This window comes from Rattus norvegicus, chromosome 15 (genome assembly GCF_036323735.1).
Source record: "Rattus norvegicus strain BN/NHsdMcwi chromosome 15, GRCr8, whole genome shotgun sequence".
Lineage (NCBI taxonomy): Eukaryota > Metazoa > Chordata > Mammalia > Rodentia > Muridae > Rattus > Rattus norvegicus.
Window position 1 is genome coordinate 46,815,289 of NC_086033.1, and position 16,962 is coordinate 46,832,250.

The 16,962-nt window shown below is 40.8% G+C and overlaps 1 long non-coding RNA gene across 3 annotated transcripts in view; it reads right to left on the reverse strand.

Annotated features, from left to right (window-relative positions):
• LOC120097024 (uncharacterized) overlaps nucleotides 1-16,962 on the reverse strand; it is a 93,773-nt gene that overhangs the window by 28,714 nt on the left and 48,097 nt on the right. For all 3 annotated transcript variants that reach the window (XR_010058192.1, XR_010058193.1, XR_010058194.1), the window contains one exon: nucleotides 12,202-12,277. This is a non-coding gene — a long non-coding RNA (uncharacterized LOC120097024). The remainder of the gene's footprint in view (nucleotides 1-12,201; nucleotides 12,278-16,962) is intronic.

Below are 16,962 nucleotides of genomic sequence, written 5' to 3' on the forward strand. Positions count from 1 at the left end.
CAAGGGGGTATGAGTGGAGGCATGTCATTAGGGCTATCAGAGTGCACACAAACTGGTGTACACTTGCCAATAGTAAGTAGACACAAAGTGGAGAAATCCTTAAGAAAATACGCTGAGATAGCAAAAGGTTTGGGGAAAGGGGAAAACGTTCAAGAAACCAAATCTTAAGTGCAGCTCTTCCTTAATGTCCAACATATTTTCATTGAGTTCATATACCAAGTATAAAATTTGAGAAACTTGAGATCACATATGGAGACCTGGGCTTACGTGGGAAAGGGGTGCTCAAATCACATTGTGCCACTGACTCTGTGAAGACTTCTTGGGATGTCAGTTTCCCATCAAAAGTCTCTGCTGGATATATGCATTTATATATGAACATAAAAGCAGCCGCCAAGCACTTCATTATTCTCAGTACCACTAATGCATGCATTAAGAGAAGCTCTATAGCTTATCAATCTCTTAGAAGCCTGTCAAGGTTGGACAAAAGACAAAAAGACAAAAGATAGGAACTTCTGATTTTAAGATTTGCTGCAATATCCTTGAAATGTGGGAGCTGGACATACAAATTGAAGAAGCAAGGGACAATTGCCATTCTGTAATGATGCTATATCAGGTCTCCATCAATGAGAGACTGAGGCGAGTGGACAGAAAAAGTGAAGACATACAATTAATATTTTCAATTTAAGGAAAACTAGAGAATGGGAGAAGCAGCCTTGCCTAAGCAGGAATGGTTACTGGCAGCCTAGGATAAAGTAGGCACTGATTTAAATTTCAAAATGTCTTCTGTTCTTCTGTCCATGAGGGTGCCAGTTCCCATTTCTGGGATTTTGCTTTTCTTTCTTTCTTTTTTTATTGGATATTTTATTTATTTACATTTGAAATGTTATCTCCTTCCCTGGTTTCCACTCTGGAAACCCCCTATCCCATCCTCCCTCTCCCTGCTTCTCTGAGGTTGCTCCCCCACCCACTCACCCATCCCCACCTCCCACCCATTCCCACCTTCCACCCCGGCATTTTCCTAAAATAGGGTATAGAGACTTCCCAGGACCAATGGCCTCTCCTCCCACTGGTGCCCAACAAGGCCATCCTCTGCTACATATGTGGCTGGAACCATGGGTCCCTCCATGTGTACTCTTTGATTAGTGGTTTAGTCCCTAGGAGCTTTGGGATGTTTGGTTGGTTGATATTGTTGTTCTTTCTATGTGTTTGCCAACCCCTTCAGCTCCTTCAACTCATTCTCTAACTCCTCCATGTCCCCTGTGTTCAATCCAATAGTTGGCTGTGAGCATGCGCCTCTGTATTTGTCAGGCTCTGATAGAGCCTCTCAGGAGAAATCAATCAGGCTCCTGTCAGCATGCACTTCTTGGCATCTGCAATAGTGTTTGGGTTTGGTGTCTGTATATGGGATGGAAAGCAACATTAGTTAGTATATGCCTTCACAGGATATTGGGATGGCAATCACAGATTATACAATGTATGTGAGTATTTGAGTATGTTTCTAGAGTGTGTTTTCTCTTTCCAACTTCTGAGGGCAGAGGTGATGCTGTTTGTTCCTTGACACATCTCAGACTGCACACATGCTCATACATATGCCAAACAAGGTGTGTAAACTATTGCTAAGCATGCTTGGTTGAAGTACAATGAACTCTCTATGATAGATCAAATTGAAAAGCCCAGCCTCGGTGTCCCACACACTATGCTTGGATTTATTCCATGAATTAAAGCACATCACTAGGACATACTATGGAAGTAATAGAATTTAGTCCTACTTTAATAATTCTCAGGTGTATGTGTACCATCTTTAAGAGATTCCATGAGCTCTTAAGTATGAACCTCAGCTGTGGTGGGTCAGAAGCTAGAAGTCAGTACTGAGAATTCTTTGAGCTGTATTAAACTAAAGCAGGAGTGGCTGGGGAGATGGCCCAATGGTTAAAAACACTTTTTGTTCCCGTAGAGGACCCAGGTTCAGTACCCAGAATCCAAATGGCAGCTCACAACCAATTGTAACTCCCCCAGGGACCTGATGTCCTTTCCCAGCATCTACAAAGAAGGACTCCATGTTGGAGGGGCACGGGAAGCAGCATCTTCTATAACAGTAAAAGCTTCATGATCTGTCCATTGATGAGAGTGGGGTGCTGAAATCTCCTACTACTCTTGTGTGAGGTGCAATGTGTGCTTTGAGCTTTAGTAAGGTTTCTTTTATGTATGTAAGTGCCCTTGTATTTGGAGCATAGATATTTAGGATTGAGAGTTCATCTTGTTGGATTTTTCCTTTGATGAATATGAAGTGTCCTTCCTTATCTTTTTTGATGACTTTTAGCTGAAAATCGATTTTATTCAATATTGGAATGGCCACTCCAGCTTGCTTCTTCAGACCATTTGCTTGGAAACTTGTTTTCCAGCCTTTCACTCTGAGGTAGTGTCTGTCTTTGTCTCTGAGGTGTGTTTCCTGTAGGCAACAGAATGCAGGGTCCTCATTGCGCATCCAGTTTATTAATCTATGTCTTTTTATTGGACAGTTGAGACCATAGATGTTGAGAGATATTAAGGAATAGTGATTATTGCTTCCTGTTATATTCATATTTGGATGTGAGATTATGTTTGTGTGCTTTTCTTCCCTTTGTTTTGTTGCTAAGACAATTAGTTTCTTGCTTTTTCTAGGGTGTAGCTTGCCTCCTTATGTTGGGCTTTACCATTTATTATCCTTTGTAGGGCTGGATTTGTAGAAAGATATTGTGTAAATTTGGTTTTGTCATGGAATATCTTGGTTTCTCCATCCATGTTAACTGAGAGTTTTGTAGGATACAGTAACCTGGGCTGGCATTTATGTTCTCTTAGGGTCTGTATGACATCTGTCCAGGATAGTCTCTGGTGAGAAGTCTGGTGTGATTCTGATAGGTCTGCCTTTATATGTTACTTGACCTTTTTCCCTTACTGCTTTTAATAGTCTTTGTTTTGTGCATTTGGTGTTTTGACTATTATGTGACAGGACGATTTTCTTTTCTTGTCCAATCTATTTGGAGTTCTGTATGCTTCTTGTATGTTTATGGTCATCTCTTTCTTTAGGTTAGGGAAGTTTTCTTGCATGATTTTGTTGAAGATATTTACTGGTCCTTTGAGCTGAGAGTCCTCACTCTCTTCTATACCTATTATCCTTAGGTTTGATCTTCTCATTGAGTCCTGGATTTCCTGTATATTTTGGATCAGTAGTTTTTTCCATTTTACATTATCTTTGACCATTGTGTTGATGATTTCTATGGAATCTTCTGCTCCTGAGATTCTCTCTTCTATCTCTTGTATTCTGTTTGTGATGCTTGTATCTATGGCTTCTTGCCTCTTCCTTTGGTTTTCTATATCCAGGGTTGTCTCCCTGTGTCCTTTCTTTATTCCTTCTATTTCCATTTTTAATTCCTTCACCTGTTTGATTGTGTTTTCCTGGAATTCTTTCAGGGAGTTTTGTGATTCCTCTCTATAGGCTTCTACTTGTTTATTTATGTTTTCCTGAGTTTCTCTAAGGGAGTTCTTCATGTCTTTCTTGAAGTCTAGATCTTGCTTTTCTGGTGTGTTTGTATATTCCGTGTTTGCTTTGTTGGGAGAATTGGGCTCCGATGATGCCATGTAGTCTTGGTTTCTGTTGCTTGGGTTCCTGCGCTTGCCTCTCGCCATCAGGTTGTCTCTGTGTTACTTTGTTCTGCTATTTCTGACATTGGCTAGACCATCCTATAGGCCTGTGTGTCAGGAGTGCTGTAGACCTGTTTTCCTGTTTTCTTTCAGCCAGTTATGGGAACAGAGTGTTTTGCTTTTGGGCGTGTAGTCTTTCCTGTCTACTGGTCTTTAGCTGTTCCTGTGGGTCTGTGTCCTGAGTCCACCGGACAGGTCACTTGGAGCAGAAAAGTTGGTATTACCCAACTGGTCCTGCAGCTGAAGTTGCTCCTGGGGGGCTGCTTTTGAGCTCTCCATGAGGGCGGCAACCAGGAGGGCCTGCGCCTCCTTTTCCCGGGGACCCCATACACCGGGGTCCCAAATGGGGTTAGGTGTTTTCCTCTGGAGTCAGAAATGTGGGCAGAGTGTAGTCTCTTCTGGCTTCCCAGGCATGTCTGCCCCTCTGAAGGTTTAGCTCTCCCTCCCATGGCATTTGGGTGCAGAGAACTGTTTACTGGTTCCCTTCAGGTCCGGGCAGTGTCTGGACTGTGAGGGATCTGCTATTCTAGTGCCCCTATCTTCCGGTTCCCAGAGGCCGTATACAGTTTCCTCATCATATCTTCTTTAATCACTTTTCTCCTTTACTGTTCATTTAGTTTTTTCTTTTAAATGTTTATTTTCTAGAATTCCACACATATACAGAATGTATTTTGATTTTTATCTACCTTTCATTCCAGCTCCTCCTGAACTGCAAGACTTCATCCTATCCTGATCCAACTACATCTCGTATATGTGTGTTTATAGGGCCATACCCTGGAGCAGAGCTCACCTCCCTAAAGAACACCAACTCTCTCTGTCCTAGCAGCCTTCAACCAGCTAAACTCCTCAGCAAGGGGTGGTGTTTTTTACACTCCCCCCCATCTAAGATAGGAGTAAGATCAGTTTGATCTTATTCTATTCTGGTACCACAACCTGCTGTGGGTTCCTGACTACAATACCAGAAGGCAGTTTACAGCACTCTTTCTCAGCTTTCTGCTCTTTCATCTTTTTGCCTCCTCTTCTGACATGTTTCCTAAGTCATTGTAATGTATGTATGTATGTATGTATGTATGTATGTATGTATGTATGTATGTATTTTGAGACCAGTGTTCCTTGTTGAACCTGGATCATATTGCTCCTGCTGGACTGGCTGAGTAGTAAGCCTCTGGGGTCCATGTTTCTCTTCTTCCTGAACTGTGTATATAGATATGAGATTCAACTTGGCTTTTATGTGTTCATTCTAGAGACCCAAACTCAGGTTCTTGTGCTTGTGCAGTGAGCACTTTACCCTGGAGACATCTCCTAAGCCCACATATATTTGCATGGAATGGAATGAAATGCATATAATGATTTGACTTTCATCAGTTTTTAAATGGAAACATATAAACTTTCACTTTTCTTATACTTTTTCTAAGCAGTATTGCAATGAATGTTTTTTGGACCATCCTTAGCTACATTTACAACTATGTTAAACGTCATTCATGGAAATGTGATAGTGTAAAAACAGGATGACCATTTAAAAATTTGATGCACATTTTCAAATGGGGCAAAAAAAATCACTTGTTTCCACTGATATTATCTAGGCAGTACACGAGAGTGGCCATTACCTGATTCTTGCTAGTAATAAATGAAAATTCTATAATGTATTTAAAACTAGGACTGTTATAATTCACTTATAGAAGGTTTCCTTATTTCAGTAGTACAGTTGATGTTCATTGGGTAAATTTTATAATTTGTGTATGTTTTTTTCTTTTTTCCCATTTTTATTAAATTGGGTATTCCTTATTTACATTTCAAATGTTATTCCCTTTCCTGGTTTCAGGACAACATCCCCTAGCCTGTCCCCCTCCCCTTCTATATGGGTGTTCCCCTCCCCCCATTACCGTTCTCCCATCAAAAATTCCGTTCACTGGCTTCCCCTTCCATTGGCACTCTTACTAGACTATTCATTACTACCTATGAATGGGAGCTCAGGGTCAGTCCATGTATAGTCTTTGGGTAGTGGCTTAGTCCCTGGAAGCTCTGGTTGCTTGTCATTGTTGTTCATATGAGGTCTCAAGCCCCTTCAGCTCTTTCAGTACTTTCTCTGATTCCTTAAACAGGGGTCCCGTTCTCAGTTCAGTGGTTTGTTGCTGGCATTCACCTATGTATTTGCCATATCGTGGCTGTGTCTCTCAGGAGAGATATACATCCGGTTCCTGTCAGCCTGCACCTCTTTGCTTCATCCATCTTATCTAGTTTGGTGGCTGTATATGTATGGACCACATGTGGGGCAGGCTCTGAATGGGTGTTCCTTCTGCCTCTGTTCTAAACTTTGCCTCCCTATTCCCTGCCAAGGGTATTCTTGTTCCCCTTTTAAAGAAGGAGTGAAGCATTCGCATTTTGGTCATCCTTCTTGAGTTTCACGTGTTCTGTGCAACTAGGGTAATTCAAGTATTTGGGCTAATATTCACTTATCAATGAATGCTTGCCATTTGTGTTTTTCTGTGATTGGGTTACCTCACTCAGGATGATATTTTCCAGTTCCCTCCATTTGCCTATGAATTTCATAAAGTCATTGTTTTTGATAGCTTAGTAATATTCCATTGTGTAGATGTACCACATTTTTTGTATACATTCCTCTGTTGAAGGGCATCTGGGTTCTTTCCAGCTTCTGGCTATTATAAATAAGGCTGCTATGAACAGAGTGGAGCACATGTCTTTGTTATATGTTGGGGCGTCTTTAGGGTATATGCCCAAGAGAGGTATAGCTGTGTCCTCAGGTAGTTCAATGTCCAATTTTCTGAGGAACCTCCAGACTGATTTCCAGAATGGTTGTACCAGTCTGCAATCCCACCAACAATGGAGAAGTGTCCCTCTTTCTCCACGACCTCCCCAGCATTTTCTGCCACCTGAGTTTTTGATCTTAGCCATTCTCACTGGTGTGAGGTGAAATCTCAGGGTTGTTTTGATTTGCATTTTCCTTATGACTAAAGATGTTGAACATTTCTTTAGGTGTTTCTCAGTCATTTGGCATTCCTCAGCTGTGAATTCTTTGTTTAGCTCTCAACTCCATTTTTAATAGGGTTATTTGACTCCCTGCAGTCTAACTTCTTGAGTTCTTTGTATATTTTGGATATAAGCCCTCTATCAGTTGTAGGATTGGAAAAGATCTTTTCACAATCTGTTGGTTGCCATTTTGTCCTAACAACAGTGTCCTTTGACTTACAGAAGCTTTGCAGTTTTATGAGATCCCCTTATGTTGATTCTTGATCTTAGAGCATAAGCCATTGTTCAGGAAATATTCTCCAGTGCCCATGTGTTTGAGATGCTTCCCCACTTTTTCTTCTATTAGTTTGAGTGTATCTGGTGTGATGTGGAGGTCCTTGATCTATTTGGACTTAAGCTTTGTACAGGGTGATAAGCATGGATCGATCTGCATTCTTCTACATGCTGACCTCCAGTGGAAGCAGCACCATTTGCTGAAAATGCTATCTTTTTTCCATTGGATGGTTTTGGCTCCTTTGTAAAAAATCAAGTGACCATAGGTGTGTGGGTTCATTTCTGGGTCTTCAATTCTATTCCATGGTCTATATGCGTGTCTCTGTACCAATACCATACAGTTTTTATCACTATTGCTCTGTAATACTGCTTGAGTTCAGGGATAGTGATTCTCCTGGAAGTCCTTTTATTGTTGAGGATAATTTTAGCTATCCTGGGATTTTTGTTATTCCAGATGAATTTGCAAATTGTTCTAACTCTCTGAAGAACTGGATTGGTATTTTGATGGGGATTGCATTGAATCTGTAGATCGCTTTTGGTAAAATGGCCATTTTTACTACATTATTCCTGCCAATTCATGAATCTGGGATATATTTCCATCTTCTGAGATCTTCTTCAATTTCTTTCTTCAGAGGCTTGAAATTCTTATCATACAGATCTTTTACTTGCTTGGTTAAAGTCACACTAAGGTATTTTATATAATTTGGGACTATTATGAAGGGTGTCTTTTCCCTAATTTCTTTCTCGGCTTGTTTCTCTTTTGTGTAGAGGAAAGCTACTGATTTATTTGAGTCAATTTTATACCCAGACACTTTGCTGAAGGTGTTTATCAGGTTTAGTAGTTCTCTGGTGGAACTTTTGGGATCACTTAAATATACTATCATATGATCTGCAAATAGTGATATTTTGATTTCTTCCTTTCCAATCTGTATCCCTTTGATCTCCTTTTTTGTGTGATTGCTCTGGCTAGAATTTCAAGAACTATATTGAATAAGTAGGGAGAGAGTGGGCAGCCTTGTCTAGTCCCTGATTTTAGTGGGAATGCTTCAAGTTTCTCTCCATGTAGTTTAATATTATCTACCAGTTTGCTGTATATGGCTTTTACTATGTTTGGTATGTGCCTTGAATTCCTGTTCTTTCCAGGACTTTTACCATGAAGGGGTGTTGAATTTTGTCAAATGCTTTTCAGCATCTAAGGAAATGATCCTGTCGTTTTTATCTTACAGTTTGTTTTTATAGTTGATGGTTTTCTGTATATGAAACCATCCCTGCATGCCTGGAATGAAGCCTACTTGTTCCTGATGGATGATTGTCTTGATGTGCCTTTGGATTCGGGTTGCAAGAATTTTATTGTGTATCTTTTCGTCGATATTCATAAAGGAATTTGGTCTGAACTTCTCTTTCTCTGTTGGGTCTTTGTGTCGTTTAGTTGTAAGAGTAATTGTGGCTTCATAGAAAGAATTCAGTAGTGCTTCATCTGTTTCAATTTTGTGGAATAGTTTAGATAGTATTGGTATGAGGTCTTCTATGAAGGTCTGATAGAATTCTGCACTGAACCCATCTGGACCTGGGCTCTTTTCGGTTGGGAGCCCTTAATTACTGCTTCTATTTCTTTAGGGGTTATGGGGTTGTTTAACTGGCTTATCTGTTCCTGATTTAACTTTGGTACCTGGTATCTCTCTAGGAAATTGTCCATTTCCTGCAGATTTTCAAGTTTTGTTGAATAAAGGCTTTTATAGTAGGACCTGATGACTTTTTGAATTACCTCTGATTCTGTAGTTATGTCTCCCTTTTCCTTTCTGATTTTGTTAATTGGGACACACTCTCTGTGTCCTCTCGTTAATCTGGCTAAGGGTTTATCTATCTTGTTGATTTTCTCAAAGAACCAACTTTTGATTCTGTTGATTCTTTCTATGGTCCTTTTTGTTTCTACTTGGCTGATTTCAGCTCTGAGTTTGATTATTTCCTGCCTTCTACTCCTCCTGGGTTTATTTGCTTCTTTTTGTTCTAGAGCTTTTAGGTGTGCTGTCAAGCTGCTGATATATGCTCTCTCCTGTTTCTTTCTGCAGGAACTCAGAGCTATGAGTTTTTCTCAGAGCACAGCTTTCATTGTCTCTGAGGCGTGTTTCCTGTAGGCAGCAAAGTGTTCATTCCTCATTGTGTATCCAGTTTGTTAATCTGTGTCTTTTGATTAGGGAATTGAGTTCATTGATGTTGATAGATATTAAGGAATAGTGATTGTTGCTTCCTGTTATATTCGTGTTTGGATGTGAGATAATGTTTGTGTACTTGTCTTCTCTTTGTTTTGTTGCAAAGTGATTAGTTTCTTGCCACTTTCTAGGGTGTAGCTTGCGTCCTTGTGTGGCCTTTACCATTTATTATCTTTTGTAGGACTGGATTTGTAGAAAGATATTGTATAAATTTGGTTTTGTCATGGAATATCTTGGTTTCTCCATCTATGTTAATTGAAAATTTTGCTGGATACAGTAACCTGGGCTGGCATTAGTGTTCTCTTAGGGTCTGTATGACATCTGTCCAGGATCTTCTGGCTTTCATAGTCTCTGGTGAGAAGTCTGGTGTAATTCTGATAGGTCTGCCTTTATATGTTACTTGACCTTTTTCCCTTACTCCTTTTAATATTCTTTCCTTATTTTGTGCATTTGGTGTTTTGACTCTTATGTGATGGGAGAAGTTTCTTTTCTGGTCCAATGTATTTGGAGTTCTGTATGCTTCTTGTATGTTTATGGGCATCTCTTTCTTGAGGTTAGGGAGGTTTTCTTCTATGATTTTGTTGAAGATATTTACTGGTCCTTTGATTTGGAAGTCTTCATTCTCTTCAAACCTATTATCCTTAGGTTTGATCTTCTTATTGTGTCCTGGATTTCCTATATATTTTGGGCCAGTAGCCTTTTCCATTTTACATTATCTTTGACCATTGTGTCGATGATTTCTATGGAATCCTCTGCTCCTGAGATTCTCTCTTCTATCTCCTGTATTCTGTTTGTGATGCTTGTATCTATGGCTTCTTGCCTCTTCCTTTGGTTTTCTATATCCAGGGTTGTCTCCCTTTCCTTTCTTTATTGTTTCTATTTTCATTTTCCATTCCTTCACCTGTTTGATTGTGTTTTTCCATAATTCTTTCAGGGATTTTTGTCTATCCTCTCTACAGGCTTCTACTTGTTTGCACGGAGCCGTATTGGATTTTGGCCTAGCCGCTTTTTGACTGCATGGCTCAAAGTGGCTAGGTGACTTTGGGCTGTTTGGCCACAGATATTCACCCCTAAGATGACTGCCATAAGTCTTAAGATTGTTGAATGAAAGCCTCTCCCATGAATTTATGGCACAGGAAGATAACATTCAAGGGATGCCTCAGCTCCCTTAGCAGATACCTGTTACCTCCTGAATCAACACCCAGTGTCTCCACCGCCTGACCTCATCATCTACCGCCTGACCTCTTTGCCTCCAGCTATCACTACCTGTATCCGCACCTCCCCCTCCTCTGTGTTTCACAAAGGACACTCCCCCTACCTGAAAGCCTTAAAAGCTGTAACATTCACCCCAATAAACGAGACCTTGACAACAGAACTTTTGCTTGGTCTCCTTCTTCTCTTCACCCCCATTTTGGCCCACAGGTAGAAAGCCTCTTCGGGACCCTGAATAACTGGGTCCCCGCCGGCGGGGACAAGTGGCGCCCGAACACAGGGACCCCGAAGCAAGGCCGACTATAGGACGATGGAGATAAGAGAGCTGCAGCGGGAATCAAGGACTCTTCAGGCCGCATCGCTCGTGTGTCGCTGGAGAGGGAGGTAAGGACCGGTCGAATAATTGTCGTCTAATTGCCATAGGGAAGGTATGGATTTAGGAGGCTTGTTTCATAGGAGAGATCAAGCGCTCACTCAGGGAGAGAGGATTAAGAGTTAAGAAAAAGGATTTAATCAAGTTTTTTTGTTTTATTGATGAAAGGTGTCCCTGGTTAATTTTAAGCAGTGTGGGGCTAGCTTAAGTAAAACTTGTAATAAAAAAGGGACAAGGTAATGGTAAAGTGTTTTTGCATATGCGTTCTTTTAGAGTTATATTTTAGTCTTTGGATCCTGACTAGAGATAGTTTACACCCTAGACATGAGAGAGAATGGGTTTGGGAAAAACAGTCCTCCCGGACTCTCCACGGGAGAGAAAGAGAAAAACTTTTTAGAGCTCTCCTAGGAACAGAGGGAAGGCAGGAGACGTCCTGCCTCTCTGCTGGCTCCTATTGGAGAAATGCTTATTTCTGGTTCTGGGTTCCATAGGTAGGATATGTGGGTTCCTTCGGGTGGGACACCATCTAGTTTTTTCCCTCTTTGTCTATTGTCTGTCCTTGGTACACCAAGCTATTATCCATGTCTGTCAGTTTATGTCTGTGATTTTTGTTTCTCGTTATTTAAATGTTTTATGTTTTGTGTTCAAAATAAAAAATGGTAAAAACTTTATCTGCCAGTCGTTCACACTTTGACTTGGTTTTAACTCATTTCAAGAAGAGAACAATAAATAAAAAACAGTTTCAATTGGCTTTTGGAGCCTACATCTGTAGCTAGAAGCTTAAGTCTGCTGGACAAGCTCCCTGGGGGCTGGCTAAATGTTTGTACTAGCCGATCACAGCTTGTATGGTAATGAAACTGAAAAATCTTTGACTGTGATTATTGGACTCAACAGGTGACAAGGTGCTTCTCTTAAAATCACAGCTAGAAAACTAAAAATGGTGCTTGGTGTAAATATTAAAGACATGTATAGCCACTTCAATTTTGTTTCTGATTGGTTTTAAATGTATAAATATGCTCTACACGCCTTGGTTAAGTTATTAGATATGGTTAAAAAGGTGTAACATTGGTAACAGAAAGTTGGCTTAAAATTGTAATTTAGATGAAGTCATTCTAGATAACATGTGACATGGGCCTGGTTGCCTTGTCACTGTTTGGCCTTAGCCTTAGATTGTAGCATCAAAAGCCTCTCCCTGTAATTTATGGCACAAGAAGTTTACATTCATGGAATGTTTTCAGCTGCAACAAGACCCTTCTGGGTCTCCGACAAGGTTTGACCCCTGCTGAGCCCTGCCCTTGCATGTGGAAGCTTTTTGTTCCCAACTGGCAGTCTGGCCAGGTACTTCTCACCTGAGTCAGAATTAGGTTGGCCTTCCTGGTTATTTCCCTAATTTATTCAGGCCACATAGTCTGTCCTTTTTTACCAAAGTCTCAGCCAGGGTTCCCCACTGTGCTTCGCAGATACCTGCTAAGTGCTGTACTTTAGATATATAGTTTGGTCCATAAAGAAACCAGAGGCCTTTTCCTCTTCTGGCTTGACACTGAAAAAAAAAAAAGAAAAAAAAATCAAACAGGTAGAGATTGATACAAGACTTACGAAAGATTGATGAGGTTTTAGAACTTGTGAGAGCATTACAGCCAGTTTGCTTACTCCAACTGCCATTTCAAGATAGATTTAGAGGACTGATTTTATACAATTTGTTTATGTCCTGGCCATTGTGAGTTTTGATTTCGTGAGCTTGCTTATAATTTTAGAGAGCCCATAAAGTGATATCATTAAAAATTTTACAAAAGAATGGCTAATAGCCTTATATTATGTAATTTTGTCGCTTCTTCAATGTAAGAAGTTAGAACCTTAAATCTTTCAGTGTATATGAAAATTTTTACTACAAACCTTTGCTCTCAAAATGAGCTTTAATATTTGGGGAGTAGCTGTTGCACTACTCCAGAAAAGAATATTTGAAGCTAATTTTAAGCTTCTAAGGATATGTTAATTGGCTAAATACCTCACCTTACCAGAGGACTTAAGCCTTCCTTTGTTATCCTCATTGGAGATAAAGCTTCAGTTGTGTTAATACAGAATTATAGACTAGAGTCATGGAATTATTTTAAAAAAGAAGCCTGGTAAAACATATCTTATTCCAAACAACAATTAAATTGGTTATTACAAAATACTGATATTTGGCCTATCACATATACAAATCTCAGGCAAAATTGATAATTTTACTCTTTACATGCTTTTGTATTTCCTATAAATTTGTGCATGCAACCCATAGGAAATGAGCTTACTATATTTATAGGTGGTTCATCTAATGAAAAGTCTACATGTATGATTGGATCACTTATTTATTCTCTTCAGTTTCCCCTGCTTTAGCACAGATTATTAAATTATGTGCTGTAGCCACTGTTTAAAAAAAAAAACAAGCTTTTAAGTCATATACTGATAGCCAATGTATGGCTTATGGTTTACAGTTGATTAAAAAGTTTCCCTTTTTAGATACTACTAGCCCTCAAATTATACAATTACTTAATGCTATATTAGAGGCAGGTTTTCTACTTAAAAACAATGAGTGATTTCAGTGTGAATTGTCTGACAACTCACTGTCCTTTCAGTGCTCTGGCTCAGACAACTAAACAAAACCATAGACCCAGCTCTTTGAAAATGGTAATGGAGTTGATAACACACCCTCTTGAAAAGAGGAAGACTCCATTTGCTTACTTTCAACTCCCAGCCTCACCCTGCCGGCTCAGGGATTTCTAGTGCGACTAAATCTGGACAGTATTTATAAGATTTGGCATCTCTAATTAATGCTTATGTTTAGGTAAATAAAGCTGGTGAGGGGCTAGAGAGATGGCTCAGTGGTTAAGAGCACTAAGTACTGTTCCTTTATAGGCCATTTAAGAACTCAAACTAGATTGCCTAGACCCCTTAACAAGGGAGGACAATGATACCAGACAGATTATAGGCCTTACATAGGAACAGTTAGTCAAAAAATCTCATTCTTTATGTATCCAAAACAGTAATGCTAGAGACAATAATTTGGTATAAAAGTAAATTTATAAATACAAGTGCTCAGTGTCCTCAATTTAATCCTCAAGGACTTATCTTAATAAATAATATTTTAACAATATTTTAGTAAATAAAAAAGGGGAGTTATCCCTGTATGCTAAAATATGCTCTTTTAATTTCAATTTTAAAATTTGGATGCCAAGAAACACTCTGAGTTTATGGCACCCTACAACTAGGCATACTTCTGCCTAGGTGAAATAGAAAGATCCACATATTGGCATGATCCTGTTCAGATATTTTATACGGGGAAGAGGGAATCTTTGTGTTTTTTTCTACAGGATGCTACAGGAGTGTGCCAGCTGCCTGAGTGTCTGGTGAGACATGCTAATCCTGGGAGCATGAAGATTCAGCTCTCCTGGTTCGGGTCCCTGGAGTCATTCCTGTGTCCTTGGAGGAATATGGAGGATTCCCACTCATCTTTTGTCATCACAGAAATTTTGGCGTTGCTGCAGTCAGTGTTACCACTGCGTGTTCCCGTCCCACCACGGCCTATGCTCAGACCCTCTGTGCACTGCTGCTTGCTGGAGAAGACTGGACTCCAGCTGTTACCCCTGCCCCCCTCATTCCCCTGGCGACTCTTGCTGCCTTAACTGGTGCTATTGTTAGGCAAGCACAGTGGGTGAACTTTCAGGAGTAGTTGCTAACAATTGGGAATTCTAAATTTTATTACAGGAGAGGCATGTCTAGGCCCTTGGTGGTATGGCCATAGCAGCTGAGGAGAACCAGATGAGGTGCCCACTACTTATCGGGAGAGGCTCAATTTCCACAATCTCTTATATTAATGCCATCTGGCTCCTACTCTTTCGCCCCTGGGCTCAAGTAAGAGGAATGAGAAGATGATCCAATGTAGCTATCCTCAGGGACGGGCAACTTCCTCTGACCCTTGACCAATCTAAGACAGGAACCTTGGGGGCGACAAGGTGATCCTATGACGGATAAGGCTGGGGTTTGAGAGGTCGATCCTAAGACAGAGGTGGCTACACCCCGTTTAAACGTACGGGCCGGTCAAATGCTCCTCTGCCCAGTTTCTCCCCCAATAAACACACACGTATAGCCCAGAACGGTGTGTTCCAGCATAAGTTCATTCCTAGCCATTGGGGTGCAGTCCTAACTGCAAGAGTGGTTCACCATGGCCGAGCTGGGCACTCTGTGAGGCATGTCTGATCTCTCTCAGACCACTACTTCCACCTAATGGTCTTTTATAAAAGAAAAATGGGGAGATGCATGGAGCCGTATTGGATTTGGACCTAGCCGCTTTTTGACTGCATGGCTCAAAGTGGCTAGGTGACTTTGGGCTGTTTGGCCACAGATATTCACCCCTAAGATGACTGCCATAAGTCTTAAGATTGTTGAATGAAAGCCTCTCCCATGAATTTACGGCACAGGAAGATAACATTCAAGGGATGCCTCAGCTCCCTTAGCAGATACCTGTTACCTCCTGAATCAACACCCAGTGTCTCCACCGCCTGACCTCTTTGCCTCCAGCTATCACTACCTATATCCGCACCTCCCCCTCCTCTGTGTTTCACAAAGGACACTACCCCTACCTGAAAGCCTTAAAAGCTGTAACATTCACCCCAATAAACGAGACCTTGACAACAGAACTTTTGCTTGGTCTCCTTCTTCTCTTCACCCCCATATTGGCCCATAGGTAGAAAGCCTCTTCGGGACCCTGAATAACTGGGTCCCCGCTGGCGGGGACACTTGTTTACTTGTGTGTCCTGCATTTCTCTAAGGTAGTTCTTTAGGTCTTTCTTAAAGTCCTCCATCATCATGATGAAATGTATTTTTAAATCTAGATCTTGCTTTTCTGGTGTGTTTGGATATTCAGTGTTTGATTTGGTGGGAGTATTGGGCTCCGATTATGTCATGTAGTCTTGGTTTCTATTGCTTGGGTTCCTGTGCTTGCCTCTCACCATCAGGATGTCTCTGCTGTTACTTCTTTTGCTATTTCTGACAGTGGCTTTACCTTCCTATAAGCCTGTTTGTCCAGAGTGCCTTAGACCTGTTTTTCCTGTTTTCTTTCAGCCAATCATGAGTACAGAGTGTTTTGCTCTCAGATGTGTAGTCGTCCTGTCCTCTGGCTTTCAGCTGTCCCTGTGTGCGGAAACCAGAAAGGCATGCCCCTATTTCTCCTAGGTCCCTATGTACAGGGTGCCCAGATGTCAGTAGGCATTTTCCTCTAGAGTCAGAAATGTGGGCAGAGAGTAGTTTCCTCTGGTTTCCCAGGCATGTTTGCCCCTCTGAAGTTCTAGTTCTCCTTCCCATCGGATTTGGGTGCAGAGAGCTCTTTGACTGGGTCCTTTCAGATCAGGGCACAGTCTGGACCACAGGGCTCCTGCAGCTTGATTGCTACAATCTTCCTTTGCCCAGAGGCACTATACAGTTTCCTCTTGGGCCAAGGATGTGGGCAAAGGTGGGCAGAAGTGGCAGTCTCTTCTGCCCTGCAGTCTCAGGATTGCCCACACACTTGGGTGATCAGCTCTCTCTCCTATGGGGTTTGGGAGCAGGGAACTTAGGCTCGGATCAGCAAGTTCTGAGTGCCAGCTAGAAACCGGCAAGTTTTTTATATTTTATATTTCTCACAGTAATAAATTAGCATTCTTGGTTTTTCAGGACTTTGTGACATAGACTTCAGTGTAGCTTAAATACTGTCAATTATATATTAATCTCAACATTTCATTTACCTGGTTACAAATTTTAATTTTTAACATTTTAATATATATGTATCATTTGAATTGTTTTCAAATCCATTGTTTTTTTCCTTTTACCTTTGCTGTTATTTCAGAAGAACTAACATTGATGCAAGTACTTTGATTCTTGTGTTTTTTAAGTTATTTTAATCAACAAATTAATTTTATTTTAGGGCTTTTCTGTGCGCCTTTATATATCTTGAGTTTGATACAGTTTGTGTTGTTACTGTGTATGAGGTTTTTTGGTTGGTACTATACATTCTAAGAAGTCATTGCTGGCATATGCAGGAGGCAGTGAGTGAGAACAGCATATTTTTTTCCATGGAACTTGGTTGTACTTTCTTACCCCCTTAAGTCTAGGTTCAGGCCCTGAGAAAGCTGAGAAAGGGCAGGGAAGCCTGTGTCAGCCCTGCCGAGCTGTCTAGACAGTGTTTGATGCACGTTTCATCTTTTCTAGGTGACA